The sequence below is a fragment of the Oncorhynchus clarkii genome, chromosome 3 (assembly GCF_045791955.1).
Source record: "Oncorhynchus clarkii lewisi isolate Uvic-CL-2024 chromosome 3, UVic_Ocla_1.0, whole genome shotgun sequence".
In the NCBI taxonomy this organism is placed as follows: Eukaryota; Metazoa; Chordata; class Actinopteri; order Salmoniformes; family Salmonidae; genus Oncorhynchus; species Oncorhynchus clarkii.
Window position 1 is genome coordinate 81,970,723 of NC_092149.1, and position 17,249 is coordinate 81,987,971.

Below are 17,249 nucleotides of genomic sequence, written 5' to 3' on the forward strand. Positions count from 1 at the left end.
TGACCCGAGGAGGGGAGAGTATGAGCCCACCGAATCAGCTTGTCCCGGACCCCCCTCGGTACGTACTGGGTTCCTACCGGACAGTTGGGGGGGGCCGGCTCTGACCGTGAGGCCTCCTCTATCTCTGCGTCCACCTCCCATACCACCGGTGCCACGAGACATGACGGTGAAATGATGGGAGTTAGCTCAACGGGCCGCTCCTCGGTATCATAGAGGCGGGACAGCGCGTCGGCCTTGGTGTTTTTGGAGCCGGGCCGGTATGAGAGGGTAAACCGGAATCTGGTAAAAAACATGGCCCATCTAGCCTGACGTGGATTCATTCTCTTCGCTGCCCGGATATACTCGAGATTACGATGGTCAGTCCAGATGAGAAAGGGGTGTTTAGCCCCCTCAAGCCAATGTCTCCACACCTTCAGAGCCTTGACTACAGCTAACAACTCCCGGTCCCCCACATCATAGTTTCGCTCCGCTGGGCTGAGCTTGCTCGAAAAAAAAGCACAAGGGCGAAGTTTGGGTGGCACGCCCGAGCGTTGGGACAGCACGGCTCCGACCCCAGCCTCGGACGCATCCACCTCCACTATGAACGCTAAAGAGGGGTCCGGATGCGCCAACACGGGTGCATTGGTGAACAGCTCCTTCAAACGAGTGAATGCTCTGCCCGCCTCTGCTGACCAGCGCAAGCGCACCGGTCCTCCCTTCAGCAGCGAGGTGATGGGAGCAGCTACCTGACCAAAACCCCGGATGAACCTCCGGTAGTAATTGGCAAACCCTAAAAACCGCTGCACCTCTTTCACCGTGGTCGGAGTCGGCCAATTACGCACGGCGGTAACGCGGTTATCCTCCATCACCACCCCAGAGGTGGAAATACGATATCCCAGGAAGGAAACGGACTGTTTGAAAAACTCACATTTCTCCGCCTTGCAATACAGATCATGCTCCAGCAGTCGCCCAAGTACCTTACGCACCAGAGACACATGCGCCGCGCGTGTGGCAGAATAGATCAAGATGTCATCGATGTACACTACCACTCCCTGCCCGAGCAGGTCTCGGAGAATCTCGTCTACGAAGGATTGGAAAACGGCTGGAGCATTCTTCAACCCGTATGGCATGACGCGGTACTCATAATGACCAGATGTAGTACTGAATGCAGTTTTCCACTCATCCCCTCCCCGGATACGCACCAGATTATACGCGCTCCTCAGGTCCAGTTTTGTGAAGAAGCGCGCCCCGTGAAATGATTCCACCGCCGTGGCGATGAGAGGTAGTGGGTAACTAAACCCCACTGTGATGGAATTTAGACCTCTATAATCAATGCACGGACGCAGACCTCCATCCTTCTTCTTCACAAAAAAGAAGCTCGAGGAGACGGGTGATGCGGAGGGCCGAATGTACCCCTGTCTCAGTGATTCAGCAACGTATGTTTCCATCGCTACCGTCTCCTCCTGGGACAATGGATACACGTGACTCCTAGGAAGTGCAGCGTTCTCCAGAAGGTTTATCACGCAGTCCTCTCGACGATGAGGTGGTAATTGGGTCGCCTTCTTTTTACTGAAGGCGATAGCCAAATCGGCATATTCAGAGGGAATGCGCACGGTGGAAACTTGGTCTGGACTCTCCACCGTAGTCGCACCAACGGCAACTCCTCTACACCTACCTGAACACTCCTCTGACCACCCCTTAAGAGCCCCCTGTCGCCAGGAAATCACCGGGTTGTGTTGAGCTAACCAGGGAACCCCCAACACCACCGGAAACGCAGGTGAATCTATAAGGAACAGACTAATCTGCTCCTTATGATCCCCCTGCGTTACCATGTCCAGTGGCACCGTAGCCTCCCTAATCACTCCTGACCCTAATGGTCGGCTATCTAATGAGTGCACGGGGAAAGGTTGATCTACCAACACCAGGGGAATCCCTAGCCTTAACGCAAGCCCACGATCCATGAAATTCCCAGCTGCGCCTGAATCGACTAGCGCCTTATGCTGTAGAGAGGGGAAAAACTCAGGGAAAGAAATCAAAACATACACATGACCGACAGGAGGCTCTGAGTGAGTCTGGTGCTTACTCACCTGGGGTGATCGAGCAGTGCTCCGCCTGCCATCCCGACTCCCAGACGAGTTCCTCCAGCACCGGTCTGACGTGTGCCCTCGTCGACCACAACTGGTACAGGAGGACACTCCTCCTCCGGTCTCCCTCGAAGCTGCCCCTCCTAATTCCATAGGGATAGGGGCAGGAGGGCTGGGAAGTGGAAACGACAGGGCCTGATCCGAACGCCCGCGAGCAGCCAGCAGATTGTCGAGACGGATAGCCAAGTCAATGAGCTCATCCAGTGTGCAGGTGGTGTCCCGACATGCCAGCTCCCTGCGGACGTCCTCCCTGAGACTGCATCTGAAATGGTCGACCAAGGCCCTGTCGTTCCATCCTGCTCCTGCGGCCAGGGTCCTGAACTCGAGAGCAAAGTCCTGAGCGCTCCTCGTCTCCTGCCGCAGGTGGAACAGCCGTTCACCCGCCGCCCGACCCTCCGGTGGATGGTCAAAAACAGCTCGGAATCGGCGGGTGAACTCTGGGTAATTATCCCTCGCCGAGTCCGGGCCACTCCATACTGCGTTGGCCCACTCGAGGGCTCGCCCAGTCAAGCAGGAGACGAGGGCGCTCACGCTCTCCTCTCCAGAGGGAGCAGGACGCACGGTAGCCAGGTATAGCTCCAGTTGAAGGAGGAAACCCTGGCACCCGGCCGCCGTTCCGTCATACTCCCGTGGGAGCGTCAACCGCAGAGCCCCGGAGCCAGATGTGGTCACAGGAACAGGAGGTGCTGGAGAAGGGGGTGCTGGTGATGATGTGGGAAGACCACTCCTCTCCCATCGATCCATCCTCTCCATCATTTGGTCCATGGCAGAACCAATCCGATGGAGCACGCTGGTGTGGTGGAGGACTCTCTCCTCCATCGATGGGAGAGGAGACGCGGCTGCTCCTGCTGATTCCATGGGTGGTGCGGGATTCTGTCACGTATTCACAAGGTAGGTGGAATCAAGCGCAGAGAGCAGGTGCAGTGAGTCGATAGTTTTTATTCTCCGGAACAAACACTGAAAACCCGAAAACACGGGTGAAATAATCCAACACAGGATTAAGAGATATCGGAGCAAAATAGCACAATACGTAATAACTAAAATACATGAAACCAAAACAATCCCGCACGAAACAAGGGCGGGACAACCTACTATAAATAAGGACGTCAATAAACTAAAATACACACAGGTGAAACTAATAAGACAAAACCAACAGACAAACGAAAAAGGGATCGATGGTGGCTAGTAGGACGGTGACGACGACCGCCGAGCACCGCTCGAACAGGCAGGGGAGCCAAACTCGGCGGAAGTCGTGACACCACCCATTTTCACCTACCTCATCCCCATACTGTTTTTATTTATTTATTTTTCTGCTCTTTTGCACACCAATATCTCTACCTTTACATAACCATCTGATCATTTATCACTCCAGTGTTAATCTGCATAATTGTAATTATTTGCCTACCTTCTCATGCCTTTTGCACACAATGTATATATAGACTCCCCTTTTTTCTACTGTGTTATTGACTTGTTAATTGTTTACTCCATGTGTAACTCTGTGTTGTCTGTTCACACTGCTATGCTTTATCTTGGCCAGGTCGCAGTTGCAAATGAGAACTTGTTCTCAACTAGCCTACCTGGTTAAATAAAGGTGAAATAAAAAAAATAAAAAAAATAGAGACAGAGTGAATTTTCATAGAGAACAAAGGAATTTCTTCCACCTCATAGAACTTGAGGTCCGAACAACATTCATGTTCCGGAGAAGGTATAAAAGATTGGTGAAGAATCCAGCTACAAACTGGTCCGTTTGGTGCAATTTTGTGGGGCTCATGGGAGACGGTTCGGCTACATTACCATAACGCTGTTTATATAATAGCCTCAGATATGAGGTTTACATCTAATTGTTGTATAAGAAAATTGTGTAATGTGATTTTGGACTTTTTAATGAAGGAAACTCCAATTCCATTTTGAGTTTAACTAATTCAGAGGACCGCCCATGAGCCCAGTTAAGGTCGGGCATCCTGGGACAGGCCCTTTTCTGCAATTCCGAATAAAACCCCACCTTGAGAATTTCTCAACAGACCATGTTTCTCTCCATTACGAGAGGACAAAGGTTGCAGAACAGCTTACCTTCGATAACGAGAGGGCCAAGGTTTGAGACCAGACTGCTGAATCTTTTAACCATCCCACATGGTTAAACTCTTAGACTATCGATACCGACAGAATAAGAACAAGGCTTTGATATTAATTACTAGTCAGCAGCTAGGAATTAGGTATCATTGAACGCGAAGACCGACAACCACCGAAACACCTATACATAACGACATGAATGAATGTCACTCTGAACTAACCATCTAACCACGACAGAGAGAGAGAGAGATGGACAATTCTACAAAATAAACTTTTCAACAGTGATCAAGACGACACACGGAGCGTAAATAAATATATATTGATTGCAATTGTTCCCAAATGAGTGAGCGTTCATGTGCAAAGGATTAGCATTTCAATTGTTATAATTATCACTCTGTAGTGACTTCTCATCGGACCCCCACTTCCCCTTTTGTCTAACAAGCAACCATGCCGGTTTAGCCCACTAGGGCACATTCTCCTATCATTTCTTGTCAGCATATTTACTTTGTTTGTGTGTGCACTTCTGTGATTGTTTAGTTAGTTATTAAATGAAATATTTAAGACAATTGATGTATGGATGAATCATAGTGAAGACTGGGTTCGTGCAGATAACCAACAATTTACGACGTTTGGAATGAGACTAAGGTGAGGGAAAAAAATAATTCATTAATTCAGAAGACTAATTGATCAGATATTAAAATATCTGAAAAGTTATATTAGGAAAATTCTAACTTTGTAATCTGAATATTTTCCTTGGTGCCCCGACTTCCTAGTTAATTACAGTTACACAATGAATCAGTTTAATCGAGTAATAATAATTACAGAGGATCTTTGATAAAAACGAAGTCTTAATTTAATGATAGTAAAGACACGACATATGTTACTGTTGAAATGCTAAACAACCCTAATGTCACACCCGGACCATAGTTTGCTTTGTATGTTTGTACGTTTTGGTTGGTCAGGGTGTGAGCTGAGTGGGCATTCTATGTTGCATGTCTAGTTTGTCTAGTTCTATGTTTGGCCTGATATGGTTCTCAATCAGAGGCAGGTGTTCGTCATTGTCTCTGATTGGGAACCATATTTAGGTAGCCTGTTTGGTGTTGGGTTTTGTGGGTGATTGTCCTTGTTCCTGTCTCACTTTGCGCCAGTATTAGGCTGTTTCGGTTTTCGTGTTACGTTTATTGTTTTTGTATTTGATTCGTGTTTACTTTGTTTTATTAAACATGGATCGCAATAGCCACGCCGCATTTTGGTCTGACTCTCTTTCACATACAGAAAACCGTGACACCTAAGGGTGGAGTGTTTCCGCACGACACAGATAAAGCTTAATGGTGTTGGGGAGGGTATGGTAGAAGTTGGTAGGGATTTGGAAAAAATCATGATTTATCGTACATTCCAGTACAGTAGGTGGCGGCATGCACTTAAACAGTTTGTTTGCGGACTGCCTTGACATCATAGAAGATGAAGACGAAGACGTAGAAGACAAAGAAATTAGTGCAGTTTGGAAGGTGCACGTTACATTAGCTGATTGAGTTGCGTCTGTTAGTAAATAATAAGCCTGTGTGTGAAGATCTTGAGTATAATTTAACATGTTGCATCAAGTTGAAGGGGAGGGGGGGATGAGGCAAAGATATGGTGCGTCTCCCACGTACACAACTCATTATTTCTTCGCCTCACACAAGTCAACAAAGTCGTTGTTTTTTTTTAAACATCCATTGCAAATGATAGTTCCTCATTATTTGAAAAATCTTTCCAACACTCCCTGCCTTGATAATCACCAAGCCTCGGTGTGAAAGAGCATAATAACATGATCTGATCCCATATATCCAGTGGAAACGTCTTTAAAAAACAGCTTTCTGTCCCGATCGCTGGTGCAGGAACAATGCAGGGCTCAGAATAGGCTAGTTGATACAATGTTGCTAAAGGCAACAGCTTTGGGCTGCACCCTGTGATGATTTGATACAATGTTGAACTTCACTAGCAATAGCTCAAGTCAAGACAATTAGAAAGGGAGGTGGACAGGCAGAAAAGACAGATGAATGTGATCAAAAGAACCATCATTTTCATCAAATCAAATTGTATTTGTCACATACGCCGAATACAACCCTACCGTGAAATGCTTACTTACAAGCCCTTAACCAACAGTGCAGTTCAAGAAATAGAGTTAAGAAAATACTAAATAAAATCAAAGGTAACAGTAGAATGACAGAATGACAATAACGAGGCTATATACAGGGGGCCCGGTACCGAGTAAATGTGCGGAGTACAGGTTAGTCATGGTAATTTGTAGGTATGGGTAAAGTGACTATGCATAGATAAACAGCGAGTAGCAGTTGTGTAAATAGTCTGGGTGATCATTTGATTAATTGTTCAGCGGTCTTATAGCTTGGGGTAGAAGCTGTTAAGGAGCCTTTTGAACCTAGACTTGGGGCTCCGGTACTGCTTGCCGTGCGGTAGCAGGGAGAATAGTCTAGCACTTGGGTGACTGAAGCCTTTGATTTATCATGGGCCCCATTTTTGGGCCTTCCTCTGACACCGCCTGGTATATAGATCCTGGATGGCAGGAAGCTTGGCCCCAGTGATGCACTGGGCCGAACGCAGCACCCTTTGTAGCTCTTTACGGTCAAATACCGAGCAGTTTCCATACCATGCGAAGATGCAACCGGTCAGGATGCTCTTGATGGTGCAGTTGTTTAACTTTTTGAGGATCTGGGGACCCGTGCCCTCTTCACGACTGTCTTGGTGTGTTTGGACCATGATAGTTTGTTGGTGATGTGGACACTAAGGAACTTGAAAGTCTCGACCGGTTCCACTTCAGCCCCGTCGATGTAAATGGGGGCATGTTTGTCCCTCCTTTTCCTGTAGTCCACGATCAGCTCCTTAGTCTTGCTCACATTGAGGGTGAGGTTGTTGGCCTGGCACCACACTGATAGGTCTTTGACCTCCTCCCTATAGGCTGTCTCATCGTTGACGGTGCGACAGCCTGAGGATCAGTGTGTTGTTGCCTACCCTTACCACCTGGGGGTGTTAGTAAATCCATGATCCTGTTGCAGAGAGAGGTGATCAGTTCCAGGGTCCTTACCTTAGTGATGAGCTTTGTGGACACTATGGTGTTGAACGCTGAGCTGTAATCAATGAACAGCATTCTCACATAGGTGTTCCTTTTGTTCCAGGTGGGAAAGGGCAGTATGGAGTGCGATTGAGATTGCGTCATCTGTGGCTCTGTTGGGGCGGTATGCAAATTGAAGTGGGTCTATGGATTCCGGGATGATGGTGGTGATGTGAGCCATGACCAGCCTTTCAAAGCACTTAATGGCTACTGACGTGAGTGCTACGGGGTGGTAGTCATTTAGGCAGGTTACCTTAGTGTTCTTGGGCACAGGGATTATGGGGGACTGCTTGAAACATGTGGGTATTACAGACTCGGTCAGGGATAGGTTGAAAATGCCAGTGAAGACACTTGCCAGTCGGCAAGTGCTCTGAGTACACACCCTGGTAATCCGTCTGGCCTTGTGAATGACCTGTTTTAAAGGTCTTGCTCACATCGGCTACAGAGAGCGTGATCACACAGTCGTCTGGAACAGCTGGTGCTCTCATGCATGCTACAGTGTTGCTTGCATCGAGCGAGCAGGATATTTTCTACTCTTTTTATTTGTCAGCTTGAGGCCTATGTATTTTACTTCGTTGATGATGGAAGTTATAAGCCTACTGCTTCACTGGCCTATAGGCTATCTCTGAGTTCTCTGCTCTCATTTCTTTAGCCACCAATGGATCAGAGTGTATCTATGTGTCCATATGGCATAGGCTAGTGCTCTCGACATAGTTAAGTTGTAACTCAATCAGCGAATGGGCTATATTGAAAAAACATAACGAATTCGGCAGGTCATTTGTTAATTAGAAAAAAATGTATCTTTTATAATGTCTACTTACAGTGCCTTCAGAAAGTATTCAGACCCCTTGACTTTTTCCACATTTTGTTACATTACAGCCTTATTCTCAAATTAACCTTTTTTTTTACTCAGCAATCTACACACAATAAACCATAATGACAAAGGGAAACATAGGCTTTTAGAAATTTTTGCAAATGTATTATAAAAAAAAAAAAACTGAAATACCTTATTTGCATAAGTATTCAGATCCTTTGCTATGAGACTCAATTTAGCTCTGGTCCATCATGTTTCATTTGATCATCCTTGAGATGTTTCTTGATTTACCCCCTGTGGTAAATTCAATTGATTGAACATGATTTGGAAAGGCACACACCTGTCTATTTAAGGTCCCACAGTTGACAGTGCATGTCAAAGCAAAATCCAAGCCATGGGGTCGAAGGAATTATCCGTAGACCTCCGAGACAGACATGTGTCGAGTCACAGATCTGGGAAAGGGTACCAAAAATATTCTGCAGCATTAACGGTCCCCAAGCACACAGTTGCCTCCATCGTTCTTAATTGTAAGAAGCTTGGAATCACCAAGACTCTTCCGAGAGCTGGCTGCCAGACCAAACTGAGGAATCGGGGGAGAAGGGCCTTGGTCAGGGAGGTGACCAAGAACCCGATGGTCACTCTGACAGAGCTCTAGAGTTCTTCTGTGAAGATGGGAGAACCTTCCAGATGGACGACCATCTCTGCAGTAATCCACCAATCAGGCCTTTATGGCAGAGTGGTCAGACGGAAGCCACTCCTCAGTAAAAGGCACATGACAGCCCTCTGTGTAGTTTTCCAAAAGGCACCTAAAGACTCTCAGAATATGAGAAACAAGATTCTCTGGCCTGAAGATTGAACTCTTTGGCCTGAATGCCAAGCGTCACGTCTGGAGGAAACCTTGCACCAGCCCTACGGTGAATCATGGCATTGTCAGCATCATGCTGTTGGGATGTTTTTCAGCAGCATGGGCCAGAAGACTAGTCAGGATCGAGGGAAAGATGAACGGAGCAATGTACAGAGAGAGCCTTGATGAAGACCTGCTCCAGAGCGCTCAGGACCTCAGCCTTGGGCGAAGGTTCACCTTCCAACAAGACAACTACCCTAAGCACACAGCCAAGACAATGCAGGAGTGGCTTCGGGACAAGTCTCTGAATTTCCTTGAGTGGCCCAGCCAGAGTTCGGACTTGAACCCGATCGAACATCTCTGAAGAGACCTGAAAATAGCAGTGCAGTGATGCTCCGCATCCAACCTGACAGAGCTTGAGATGATCTACATAGAGGAATGGGAGAAACTCCCCAAATACAGGTGTGCCAAGCTTGTAGTGTTATACTGTAAGCAGACTCGAGGCTGTAATCACTGCATAAGGTGATCCAACAAAGTACTGATTAAAGGGTCTGAATACCTATGTAAATGTTATGTTTTCATTTTTAATACATTTGCAAAAATGACTAAAAACCTGTTTTTGCTTTGTCGTTACGGGGTATTGTGTGTAGATTGATGAGGGGAAAAAAAACAATAAAATGTGGAAAAAGTTAAGGGGTCTGAATACTTTCCAAATGCGCTGTATGTACATATGGTGCTGTATATTGCGTTTTTACGTGTTAAAAGAGATACATCCAGATTTAGCTGCAATGCTTGCAGATGTGCCTAATATGCTGTGACCCTAATCAAAAAGTACACATTCTCACCACTGCTCGTTATTGAACCGGACACATGAAAGCAGTGCAATTGAAGTTTAGCCCTTTCTTGCAGTCAAATGACCTAGTGGCCTCATGGGTGGAATGTTATATGTATATATATATATAAAAAACTGTTAAACGCCGAAAATCTGCTGTTTCTAGGTCAAACGGTTTTTCAAACGGTTTTGTTATACTTCAGTCTTCTGTGATGTATATAACGTGTAATATTAGGATGCAACACTCAAAATGAAATAAATTTGAACTCTATATCTGACATGGTACAGGTGTCTTCTTTGTAAAAACCGTGTGTGTGAGGTGTACACTCTGTGTGACCCTGATTTAGCCCACTACAGTAAAAGGTTCATGCACCAACGCGAGCGCATCAGGCTGTAATTAGTAGATGACTCAAACTGTTGACTCATTTATACTCGCTTGTGTGCCCTATTTGGCCCGCGGGCCTTGACACATGTGCGCTAGCCTATTAGCCACGTTATGACTGACTTTTGATCATTGCCTCTTGCTAATTTGATTTTTATTGACATTCCCAACCTTAGTTAGAGTTGTCCATTTTCTTTGTTCAAAATATTGAGTGATTGAAACTGAAACAGTGCATCCCAATGGAGGCAGCAAACAATGTACCAGGCCACTGTGATTTACAACATAATAGCATTATTTTTGGACTACCAAGAAATGTATTGGAGAATTCTATGAATCATGCGTTGAACGGCATCCATTCTGTAAACAATGCCTTAACTCTCCATCATGGGGCGGAAGGGTGGCCTAGTGGTTAGGGCGTTGGACTAGTAACCGGAAGGTTGCAAGTTCAAACCCCCGAGCTGACAAGATACAAATCTGTCATTCTGCCCCTGAACAGGCAGTTAACCCACTGTTCCTAGGCCGTCATTGAAAATAAGAATGTGTTCTTAACTGACTTGCCTAGCTAAAAAAAGGTAAAATAAAAGTCATGGCCTTTCAAACCTATTTTTAAAACCTCTTATAAAGTTGGATTTGAAGCATTGTTTTACTGATAGTGTGACTGTCTGTCTGTTTTCATATCCGCAAAGTAGTTAAAACACTGTCAGTTCCACTTAAAAAAGACACATGTAATACTTGAGATAATAATTGAAGAGTTTCATTCCAAAACAGTTGAAGTCGGACGTTTACATACACTTAGGTTGGAGTGATGCTCTTATGCAGTGCCACTTACAGTATGTGGCAAAAGTGCATTGATCTTAAGATAGCTAGGTGACACAACCACATATCATAGTCAAATACTGCCTGATATGACAACTGCTCGGCCTCCGTACTCAAGGCACTACAGAGGGTAGTGCGAACGGCCCAGTACATCACCGGGGCCAAGCTTCCTGTCATCCAGGACGTCTATACCAGGCAGTGTCAGAGGAAGGCCCTGAAAACTGTCAGTCTCCAGCCACCCTAGTCATAGACTGTTCTCTCTGCTACCACAAGGCAAGTGGTACCGGAGCGCCAAGTCTAGGTCCAAGAGGCTTCCAAACAGCTTCTACCCCAAAGCCATAAGACTCCTGAACATCTAGTCAAATGGCTACCCAGACTATTCACATTGCCCCCCCCCCCCCCCCCCCCCCCCTCTCCACACCACTGCCATTCTCTGATGTCATCTATGCATAGTCACTTTAATGAACTCTTCCTACATGTACATACTACCTCAACTAACCGGTGACTCTGCACATTGACTCTGTACCGGCACCCCCCTGTATATATTGTTATTGAAGCGCTTCATAAGTAAGCGCTTCACTGTAAGGTCTACTACACCTGTTGTATTCGGTGCACGCGATTAATAACATTAGATTTGAAATACACAGGATACAAAAATTCCATTCCAGTTAAACAATGGATATATAAACGTTAAAAAAATATAAAATACATTTTTCATACACATCTAAAATGTAAGAATAAAATAATCTGAGAAAAGTAATATATTACACAGACATAAAGGTTCTCATAACCAATTATTTCAGACAAAACAACACAAATGTGGAAAATTGGTGAACATAGCGTTTTGGATAAACTCATAAATGAATCATCCCTAGTACAAAGACAGGGAATATACAGAAAATCAATGCCATAAATGTTTCTAATTTGCTTTTCATTTGTCATTCAATAGTCCATTTTTTTCAGTGAATTCAGTGAATCTTCCCTCGGGAAGATTATCTAGATTCAGATCAAGAAAATGCAGAAATGTGACTGTCGGTCTGGAAAATGTATGAATCTTGTACTTGTGTTTCATTGAGGATCTTGTCTTGGTTTTAACAGGAAATGCCTTGAATGTGAAATGTGATATGAAGTTAGATGATAAACTGATTATATCCCAGCCATAGACAGTGTTGCAGTGTTGCTGATGGAAGCAAATCCCTCAGGAAGATTATCTAGATTCAGATCAAGAAAATGCAGAAATCCCAACCGGTGCAAAATGTGACTGTCGGTCTGAAAAATGTATGAATCTTACTCAGAATTGTTATGACACATACATACAGACAGACACATATTCCAGTTACCTTTCCTATCGTTTTATTTTGTTGCCTATTTATAACTGCATGGCACTGTAGTCGAACCTCAGAGGCTCGTAAAATGACTTGTATGTGCAGGTAATGTGTTGACAACCTTGGAGTAATCAGATACATTATGGTTTGGCAACTCACCCTGATTCATGGAGGCTCAACACACTTCATACGGAGTTGTCTTCTAGATGCTCACTATTTGGAGTTGTCTTCTAGATGCTCACTATTTGGAGTTGTCTTCTAGATGCTCACTATTTGGAGTTGTCTTCTAGATGCTCACTATTTGGAGTTGTCTTCTAGATGCTCACTATTTGGAGTTGTCTTCTAGATGCTCACTATTCGGAGTTGTCTTCTAGATGCTCACTATTCGGAGTTGTCTTCTAGATGCTCACTATTCGGAGTTGTCTTCTAGATGCTCACTATTTGGAGTTGTCTTCTAGATGCTCACTATTTGGAGTTGTCTTCTAGATGCTCACTATTTGGAGTTGTCTTCTAGATGCTCACTATTTGGAGTTGTCTTCTAGATGCTCACTATTCGGAGTTGTCTTCTAGATGCTCACTATTCGGAGTTGTCTTCTAGATGCTCACTATTTGGAGTTGTCTTCTAGATGCTCACTATTCGGAGTTGTCTTCTAGATGCTTACTATTTGGAGTTGTCTTCTAGATGCTCACTATTTGGAGTTGTCTTCTAGATGCTCACTATTTGGAGTTGTCTTCTAGATGCTCACTATTTGGAGTTGTCTTCTAGATGCTCACTATTTGGAGTTGTCTTCTAGATGCTCACTATTCGGAGTTGTCTTCTAGATGCTCACTATTCGGAGTTGTCTTCTAGATGCTCACTATTCGGAGTTGTCTTCTAGATGCTCACTATTCGGAGTTGTCTTCTAGATGCTCACTATTCGGAGTTGTCTTCTAGATGCTCACTATTCGGAGTTGTCTTCTAGATGCTCACTATTCGGAGTTGTCTTCTAGATGCTCACTATTCGGAGTTGTCTTCTAGATGCTCACTATTCGGAGTTGTCTTCTAGATGCTCACTATTCGGAGTTGTCTTCTAGATGCTCACTATTCGGAGTTGTCTTCTAGATGCTCACTATTCGGAGTTGTCTTCTAGATGCTCACTATTCGGAGTTGTCTTCTAGATGCTCACTATTCGGAGTTGTCTTCTAGATGCTCACTATTTGGAGTTGTCTTCTAGATGCTCACTATTTGGAGTTGTCTTCTAGATGCTCACTATTTGGAGTTGCCTTCTAGATGCTCACTATTCAGAGTTGTCTTCTAGATGCTCACTATTCGGAGTTGTCTTCTAGATGCTCACTATTCGGAGTTGTCTTCTAGATGCTCACTATTTGGAGTTGTCTTCTAGATGCTCACTATTTGGAGTTGTCTTCTAGATGCTCACTATTTGGAGTTGTCTTCTAGATGCTCACTATTTGGAGTTGTCTTCTAGATGCTCACTATTTGCTTAAGATTAACATGACATGGGCAAAATGTCTGCCTCATATCGCACTGTTGCAATGATTTTCAAAAGTTTTGCCCAGTTCAATATACACTCAAAGGGTACTCATAACAAATTACAATATCTTTGTCTTGATTTTACATGGTTGATTTACTCAGAAATAAAACACTTAAACACTCCTGTATAAATATCTAATATTACCTTGAAAAATGTAACTATATAATTCATCAAAATGTGATTTTAGGGTTAACATAAATGTCCCTGCCAACCAATAATTCACGGGTATGTGCCTATGCTTTAAACCCCACCATAAAACACTCCATTACATGTTGCAACTGAGTATGAATGTGTAGTGGCAGATTGAAAATTGACCACATATTCACATTCTGATAAAAGCACCTCATTAAGTTCAGACACATGGAGCACTTCACTTCAGTCACTCTCTGTTGCTTTCACCCCCTCTCTTCCTCCCCCCTTTCCATCCCACTTTTTCCTCTCTGTCTCTCTCTCTGTCTCTCTCTCTCTTTCTCTGTCTCTTTCTCTGTCTCTCTCTCTCTTTCTCACTCAATCTCTCTCTCTCAAGCTCTCTCTCTCCTCCCCCCTTTCCATCCCACTTTTTCCTCTCTCTCTCTCTCTCTCTCTCTCTCTCTCTCTCTCTCTCTCTCTCTCTCTCTCTCTCTTTCTCTCTCTCTCTCTCTCTCTCTTTCTCTCACTCTCTCTCTCTCCATCTCACATGAATCGCATGTGACAGCACTCAGACTAAGTCATCATAATAATAATTTTAACAGTATGTGCAGTTTCTACAAACATTACACCAGATTCCACTATATGTGGCGCTTTTTAAATCCCCTGTTTTCTATGTGAATCACGCCTGTGGGTAAAAGATCCACCACCGTTTATTACACAAGTGGCATGGAAGCAGACAGGCGAATTAAACAACATCCGTTAGACTCACCCTGACAGCTTTGGCATCTTCACAAAGCTAAACACATCCATGTGCGCAGCAAACTGTGGTCTGTCCGTCCAAGGCTACAAATTGATCATCTACTTCAGGTAGCTGGCTCCATTGTCCCACTGTCTTTAGCGGTGGGGATAAATAATGCAGGGAGGAAAAAAAGCTGTAGCTTCCACAAGTCAGGTGGAGAGATTAGTCCTCTTGTCGGGGCTTCTGCACGGCTGAGTGATTGCTGTGTCCTCGCATCAGCGGCACAAATCCACAGCCTGTGGAAAAGGATCTGGCAGTGGCGCTTCCCTCGGCTACATCCTTCAAAGCATGCCTGGATCCGTTCGTTAAGCCACCTTCATTTAATTTCCATCGCAGTGGAATGATGTGCAGGGGCCGCGCAGTAACAACCGCTTTGAAGAGACACGGCGTGAGGGAGAGCGAGGGAGAGGCGTGAGGGAGAGCGAGGGAGAGGCGCACACAAACACAGAAAGAGAGAGGCAGACAGATAGAGTGAGGGGCGGGCAGGGAGAGAGGAAGAGAGAGAGATGGGATGTAGTGTGGCAGCTGGGGTTGTAGGGGGAATCTGGGGTTGTTTGGGGAAGCTGGGGTTGTAGGGTGGAATCTGGGGTTGTTGGGGGAAGCTGGGGTTGTAGGGGGAAGCTGGGGTTGTAGGGGGAATCTGGGGTTGTAGGGTGGAATCTGGGGTTGTTGGGGGAAGCTGGGGTTGTAAGGGGAAGCTGGGGTTGTAGGGGGAAGCTGGGGTTGTTGTTGGAAGCTGGGGTTGTAAGGGGGAAGCTGGGGTTGTAGGGGGAAGCTGGGGTTGTAGGGTGGAAGCTGGGGTTGTTGGGGGAAGCTGGGGTTGTTGGGGGAAGTTGGGGTTGTTGGGGAAAGCTGGGGTTGTAGGGGGGAAGCTGGGGTTGTAGGGGGAAGCTGGGGTTGTTGGGGGAAGCTGGGGTTGTAGGGGGAAGCTGGGGTTGTAGGGGGAAGCTGGGGTTATAGGGGGAAGATGGGGTTGTAGGGGGAAGCTGGGGTTATAGGGGGAAGATGGGGTTGTAGGGGGAAGCTGGGGTTATAGGGGGAAGATGGGGTTGTAGGGTGGAACCTGGGGTTGTTGTTGGAAGCTGGGGTTGTAGGGTGGAATCTGGGGTTGCAGGGGGAAGCTGGGGTTGTAGGGTGGAATCTGGGGTTGTTGTTGGAAGCTGGGGTTGTAGGGGGAAGCTGAGGTTATAGGGTGGAATCTGGGGTTGTAGGGGGAAGCTGGGGTTATAGGGTGGAATCTGGGGTTGTTGGGGAAATCTGGGGTTGTAGGGGGAAGCTGAGGTTGTAGGGGGAAGCTGGGGTTGTAGGGGGAAGCTGGGGTTGTAGGGACACAAATCACTGCTGATGGATGCAGCCGGCTCCCTCGCATTGCTCCTCTTCTCTAGAAAGGACAGTCTCATCAATTCCTCTCCTCTGGAAAGGACATTCTCATCAATTCCTCTAGAAAGGACATTCTCATCAATTCCTCTAGAAAGGACAGTTTCATCAATTCCTCTAGAAAGGACAGTTTCATCAATTCCTCCTGTCCTCTAGAAAGGACAGTTTCATCAATTCCTCCTGTCCTCTAGAAAGGACATGCTCATCAATTCCTGACATCATGTGTCGTGTTTTCAGAATGAAAGGAGATAATGAAGGAGTATTCACAGCAGCAGTGTGGGTGTTGCTCAGCAGGGAGAGAAGAGGTGAAAGAGAGAGAGAGAGAGCGATGAACTAAACAATAAATGAGCACCAAGAACATAGAGGAGCAGAGGGACTAGAAGGGAAAGATAACCTGTCATTCTGCTCAGTGGCTGGACAGCCAAGGAATGGCCATATGAGAGGACATGGCCATATGAGAGGGCATGGCCATATGAGAGGGCATGGCCATATGAGAGGACATGGCCATATGAGAGGACATGGCCATATGAGAGGACATGGCCATATGAGAGGACATGGCCATATGAGAGGGCATGGCCATATGAGAGGGCATGGCCATATGAGAGGACATGGCCATATGAGAGGACATGGCCATATGAGAGGACATGGCCATATGAGAGGACATGGCCATATGAGAGGGCATGGCCATATGAGAGGACATGGCCATATGAGAGGACATGGCCATATGAGAGGACATGGCCATATGAGAGGACATGGCCATATGAGAGGACATGGCCATATGAGAGGACATGGCCATATGAGAGGACATGGCCATATGAGAGGGCATGGCCATATGAGAGGACATGGCCATATGAGAGGACATGGCCATATGAGAGGGCATGGCCATATGAGAGGACATGGCCATATGAGAGGACATGGCCATATGAGAGGACATGGCCATATGAGAGGACATGGCCATATGAGAGGACATGGCCATATCAGAGGACATGGCCATATGAGAGGACATGGCCATATGAGAGGATATAGCCATTTGAGAGGATATAGCCATTTGAGAGGACATGGCCATATTTAACCAGCCATGCTGGTTAAGTGTGCCT

General features: G+C 45.9%; 1 pseudogene; it reads right to left on the reverse strand.

Moving 5' to 3' along the window:
* The window catches only part of LOC139405509 (FERM and PDZ domain-containing protein 4-like), a 66,986-nt pseudogene extending 52,174 nt beyond the window's left edge, over nucleotides 1–14,812 (reverse strand).
* Nucleotides 14,813–17,249: the final 2,437 nt, after the last annotated feature.